Raw genomic sequence first — 6,328 nt, forward strand, 5'->3', positions numbered from 1 at the left:
ATAATTGGGATGGGAGTGTCAGAGACAGTGCGATTGGCACAGGACAGAGCGGAGTTTAGGGCTGTTGTACATAGGGTCGCTATGCGTCGCAGGCGACTCGATGGCACATAACAACGACAACAACAACATATAACCCTATCCAAATGAATGGGAATGGACTAAAAGGAAGCACCTTCCAGACTAGTCTGCTGCCTACGATTTAGAGTGGCACAGTAGCTGAACCTGTCCCTTCCCAAGGTGAAGAATTTTTGGCTAACTATAATGCTTGGAGGGTGGAGGGACCGTACAAGAGAGGAAGAACCTCTATGAGGTGGATTGATTCAGTGACTGGGGTAATCAGGGGAGATGTGTAAGGGACAGTGAGATTGGCACAGAATAGAGTGGGGCTCAGGGATGCTATACATGGGGTCACTATGAGTTGCAGGTGACTCGATGGCACATAACAACAACAATAAAAGGTAAATGGAAAGAAGAAAAAATAATAACTGAGGATAAAGACATGACCAAATGCATTGTGCAGCAGGAGAAAGCTAATATTTTATTGAGACCTAAAGAGACAAAGAGTGAGTGAATAACATTTTCCTCCTAAACATAAGAGACCATAAAAGAAAGGACAAGATATACTTAATACTTTAAGATGAAATGTGTTAAAGCATATGAATTTATTTGCACGTACTTGACGAATATAACTTTTTAATATCTATTCTATGCAATAATGTTGCATATATTTTAAAAACGAATATGAAGGACATATGTTAAGATATATTATAAAAATGAAATTATTATTGTGAATTGTAGAAAGAATGTATTTCATATGTTGTGGTTAAAGGCCATCGAGTCAAGTGTAACTCATAGCAACCCTATGAACAAAAGACCTGGACCCTGTTATGTAACTGTCATCATTTCTTTATGTTCATAGAGTTTCCAGAGGAATGTGGTTTAGGAAGTGAATGCCACTTCTGCTTCCAAAACGAAATCAATCTGGGAGCTCCACCAAATACCACCTACAATCGGCAACAACTCTGAGTTACTTTACTACAACAAGTAAACAGACTACTGCTCTAGCACTTAAAAGACTGTTCATTCCAAAATCAATTAATACTAGGCAAGATGGCAACAGGACTTACCACATTTTGAAAAAACAGGCTCACCCGCCAAGTGCTGGTTTACTATAAACCAGAGAAGAGACTCTCAGCCCATAGCTCACTGTTAGCTAAATCTGGCAAGTACAATCAGCTGACATCTGCTTGTGGACAAAAAAAGCCAAAGAACAACCAAATGTTCCATTAGGTACTCTCATCAAGAGGTGAGAAACCATCTTCCCGAGTCAAACCAATTCACAGTAGCCTCCAAGCTGCAGACTCAGCCCCGCATTACCACATTTTTAAATACAAGCACACCCATCAAATGCTGACTGACTAGAAACCAGAGACTCCCAGCCCGTTGTTGGCTAAATCTGGCATACTTGATGTGTATTGATATATTCTGCTACATAGTTATGTTAATATATACTGAGTGTTGATAAACTGAAATGTTTTGTGCATTGAACTTGTGTTTCATTTGATATGCTAAAAGGGAAGATTTGTCCTGAAGGAGTATGTGTGGTAAGTAGCAGAATTTGGTAGAGAACATGAGGCTTAGCCTGGTAAATATTAAATCCCACTTAGTACTCTGAGGAGAGGTACATTTGAAAGACTCAAGTAGAGAAAGAGAGACTCTGCCAATGCACTGCAGCAGGCTAAATCTGGTGCTTATTAAAACCTCTTCCAGGACTTCAAGTTAAAGGATGCTGATGAGTATGCTTAACTTGTGGTGACCATCTGGGATGGCTTACTGGGGCATACGGGGGTAGCACACACTACTGTTCACATAGCATGATAAATACGTAAGTGAAGAAGAGTTTCCGACCTTCAGAGTAGTGAGCCCTGAAGATCCCTGATGTGTTGACTTGACCTATGTGAGGAGATAAAGCTCAGTGATGAGACCAGCTGGCCTGAAATGCAAGAGAAGTGTGGACACCTAAGTTTGTGATTGATGCTCATTTAGACTATGAATGTCTGGGGATGTGTTGACCAGAAACTAACTACTTGAGGAAGAAATATTCCATTCTGTGAGGTAAAGTAGATTGCTGTTAAGTAGATGTTTTGCACAAGACTAGGCCTCTGTCTATAGCTGTGAATGCTCACAGAGTTTCAATTCTAATAGAAGATTCTTCAGAGAACAAGACATGCTTATTTCCTCAGAGTACTGGTTTTATAAGAATGGGCAAATCAGCAACTGACTACCTAAAGGGGGGAAATTAAGACATAATGAATGAAGTAGCTGGCTTACATTTTTCCATGATGTAGTTGATTGTGGGAGAATATTAATCCTTCAAATATAAAGAACAATAGCTAGAAAAACCAGTGAGTGACCTGCAATATGGCAGGTCTTATTAACATATTATTTCCCCAGACCACTGTCTTTAGTCTAATTCAGCTACTTCAACTTTACTTGCATTGCTAAAAAGGCATGATTCAAATCACCATTCATCCTCTGGGGGTGTGGTCTATGTGCCAGCACTCAGATAAAAGACGCTTCCATCCAGAATTCTCTCCTTTTTCCTTGGCTCATTGGCATCTGCTTCCAAAATAGCTTTGCCTCAGAAAACTCTATGAACTTGGAGAAACGCTGAACGTTATTCAAGTGTTCAGGTCTTTTGTTCATAGTGTTGCTATGAGTCACCTGTGACTCAACGGCAATTAACAATAACAACATAGAGAGAGCTCAGTTGGCCTAGTGGACAGAAAGAGATGCTACCAAGCCAAAGGTGGGTGACTTTAATACGCAGTCCTCAGGTCTGGTTTTAATTGTTTAAACATCCTTCTAGGCCGTATAGCACTGGTCTGTGCATTGCTGTACAGAGGTAACTCATGGTTGCTGTGATGCTAAACACCGTGACACTGATGTGTCAAATGTGATAATGGTTACCCATTGTGGACAGTGTTTAGTGGAACTTCCCAATTAAAACAAGTGAGGAAGCAGGAGTGGCACCCACTTCCGAATTAGCTTGCCTCCAGAAACCCTATGAACTTGGAGAAATGATGAAAGTTATACAAGTGTTCAGGTCTTTTGTTCATAGGGTCACTAGGAGCCACCTACGACTACATGGCACTTAACAACAAAAACATTATCAACAGCTGTATGAACTTCTCAAGCCCTTCCAGTAGATTGCTGAACCCAGAGAAACTTGCACAAGAGATTTGGAGTTGGAAAGACTTAGAGATACAGTATATTGCAAAAATTATGTCATGGTTTACGTGATTAAACTTTAGTGGAATTTTCTATTTCCATATTTTCATGGCTAATCTGATATTGATCTTACTGGAATGAGTTACAATTGCATCATTTGAGCTAAATATTATTGTTGTTATGTACAGTTGAGTGGCCTGTGACTTATAGCAACACTATGTAAAAAAACTCTGAAGCCTGCTCTGTCCTGAGCCAGTCTCACTGACTCTGAAAAACCTACCCACATTGCCCTAGTTACTGTATTAATCCATCTCATCTGGAGTCTCTTTCTTCTGTGCTGTCCCTCCACCCTTCTGAACATGATTCCTTTCTCCAAGAATTGGCTCCTCCTGGCCACATGCCTAAAATATGTGAGAAGGAGTTTTAAAATCCTAGCCTCCAAGTAGAAACTTACTATCAACATCTCTAAGACAGACCTATTTGTTTTCTTGGTGGTTCACAGTATGTTCAAGACTCTTCTCCAGCACCACAACTGAAAGGTATCAAATTCTTACTCTGACATTCTTGGTCAGTGTTCGGCTTTCTAATACATTGCAAGTAATTGTAAAGACTATGGTCTGGATAAGGTTCATCTTAGTCTCTAAAGTGACCTCGTTGCTTCTCAATACTCTGGAAAGGTTCCTGACAGCAGATTTACCTAAAATTCATCTTTTGAATTCCTGATTTTTGGTGCCAAGAGTGTAGATTGTGGAACCGAGCAAGGTGCAACTGTTAACAACCTAATTTTTTTCTCCAGCCATCAAAGTGCTGCCAATCGGCTCAGTGGTGAGAAGTGTCTTCTTGTTGTTGAACTTAAATCCATATTGAAGAATACGGTCCTTGACCTACAGCAAGCGCTTCAGGACCTCATCAGCTTCAGCAAGCAAGGATGTGCCATCTAGATTGGTTGTCAATGAGTCTTCCTCTAATCCTGGTACCACATTCCTCCTCATAAAGCCCAACCTCCAGGATGATCTGTTCTGAATATAGATTGAAAAGGTAAGGAGATAGAAGTCATTCCTGACACTCTCCCTTCTTGATTTTGAACCATGTGCTGTTTTCCTGCTCTGTTTGGAGGACTGCTTCCTGGTCCACATATAGATTTCACATGAGCATAATCAAGTGTTCTGGGATTACTTTTCTTCTCAAGGTTAGCCACAATTTGTTGTGATTCCCACAGTCAAGTGACTTTGCACGGTCAATGAAACACAGGTAGACATTCTTTTGATACTCTTTAATTGGTTTGAATACAATTCGTTTACATTGCGTTTCATGTACACAGTCTTCTACACAATATTTCATCCACATTGGCCTTCATGCAACAGTTCATACACTGTATTTCATATGACCTATCATTGATCTTTGGAAGCAGGAATGGCATCCACTTCCTAAACAACATGCCTCTGTAAACTCTATGAACTTTGATAAACAGCACTAGTTATAGAAAGACTTCAGGTCTTCTCTCATAGTGTCGTTATGAGTTGTGCTCAACTCAACTGCAATCAACAACAACAACAACATTTATTTCTGCCTGTTATTGTCCATTCTCTTTGAAGCCCTATTGAACTTTTCTTATTCCTTCATCTTACAACTTCTCACTAAACCATGCTTAGTGACCCCTATTCCTTCTCTTTTTTTCCCCTGCCCCCTTTCTCCCTTCCCCTTTGGACATTCACATACATTTAACTGGTTATCCTTCCATTTTTACAACTATTTTATGCAGTAATTGTCCTTATATGACTGAGTTAGTCCACTCAGCATAATGCTCTTAGACCCTCCCAAGTTATGCAGTATTTTATGAAATTTTTTTCCTTATTGCTACATAGTATTCCATTATGTGAATGTACCAACATTTCTCAATTCATTTGTTTGTTGATGAGCATTTGGGCTGTTACCATTTTCTTGTTATTGTGAATAATGCTACTATGAACTTAGATGTACATATATCTGTTCGTATCTCAGTTTTAATTTCCTCGGGGTTATATACCTAATAGCGAAATAGCTGGATCATATGGGATTTCTATGTTAAGCCTTTGAAGGATTGCCAAAGGTAGCTTCCATAGTGGTGGTATCATTTTATAATCCCACCAGCAGTGCATGAGAGTTCTAATCCCTCTTCATCCTCTCCAATATTTATTTCCTGCTGTCCTATTAAACTATAATACTGCTACTGGACTAAGATGTTATATCATTGCTATTTTGTTTTTATCAACTGATTAAGAATAATTATTTAACAATAACCTATAATGTCACTTTGAATGGATTTACAAGTGTGTTTTTTTCTTTTTTTTATAGTAACATGTAAAGAAGGATATAACGCAAGCCACAATATTACCCATATAGGAGTTATATACTTCACAGAAGCTCGTCATTGATCAAAATCAGTATTTTTTTTTCAAAATCAGTATTTTGTTTTTTCTTTTTTTAAAAAAATATTTGCTAAAATAAGAGTTCTTGCCTATACTGCATTTGTATTCTCTTAGCCTTTCTCAATCTAATGCAAATAAAGTATAATTAACATGGTGCATAGTTTTAAGATTCTAAATCAGATTGTATTTTTGAAGACTACTTAAATAGTATCTTCCATCTAACATGCTCTTCTGTAATGTGACATTTCCACTCTCCCATCAATATTCATTTATTCACTCATTGCTGCTAAGTCAGAACTAATTCATAGCTGACCTTCTGTTGGATTTTTGAGACTAAAGTTCTAAGACATTGTCTGTTTTCTTCCTTAGGAACTGCTTGTGGAATTGAACAGCTGGAGAAGTAAAACCTTTAAGTTTGCAGAACAACTCCCTAAAACAATTACCAGGGTTCCCACTCCCATAAATGAGTAGACTGTTTCTTTACTACAGACCATTTGCCATTTTCACTTTTAGGAATCTCCTTTCAGGAACTTGCCTCATACCGTCAGAAACCCAGGCTAATGGAATAAAATATTAAGAATAGCTTTTCTGTAAAACGCTGGTCTGTCTGATACTTCTCTCAATCTGAATATTCAGATTAAGACAGACTAGGAAGAAGGATTGGCCATCCACTTCTGAAATAGCAGGCC

The 6,328-nt window shown here is 38.7% G+C and overlaps 1 pseudogene; it reads right to left on the reverse strand.

Moving 5' to 3' along the window:
- The window catches only part of LOC102872903, a 40,688-nt pseudogene extending 35,046 nt beyond the window's left edge, over nt 1-5,642 (reverse strand).
- Nucleotides 5,643-6,328: the final 686 nt, after the last annotated feature.

This window comes from Elephantulus edwardii, unplaced genomic scaffold, assembly GCF_000299155.1.
Source record: "Elephantulus edwardii isolate Elephantulus edwardi_28Jun2011 unplaced genomic scaffold, EleEdw1.0 scaffold00018, whole genome shotgun sequence".
Classification (NCBI taxonomy): Eukaryota; Metazoa; Chordata; class Mammalia; order Macroscelidea; family Macroscelididae; genus Elephantulus; species Elephantulus edwardii.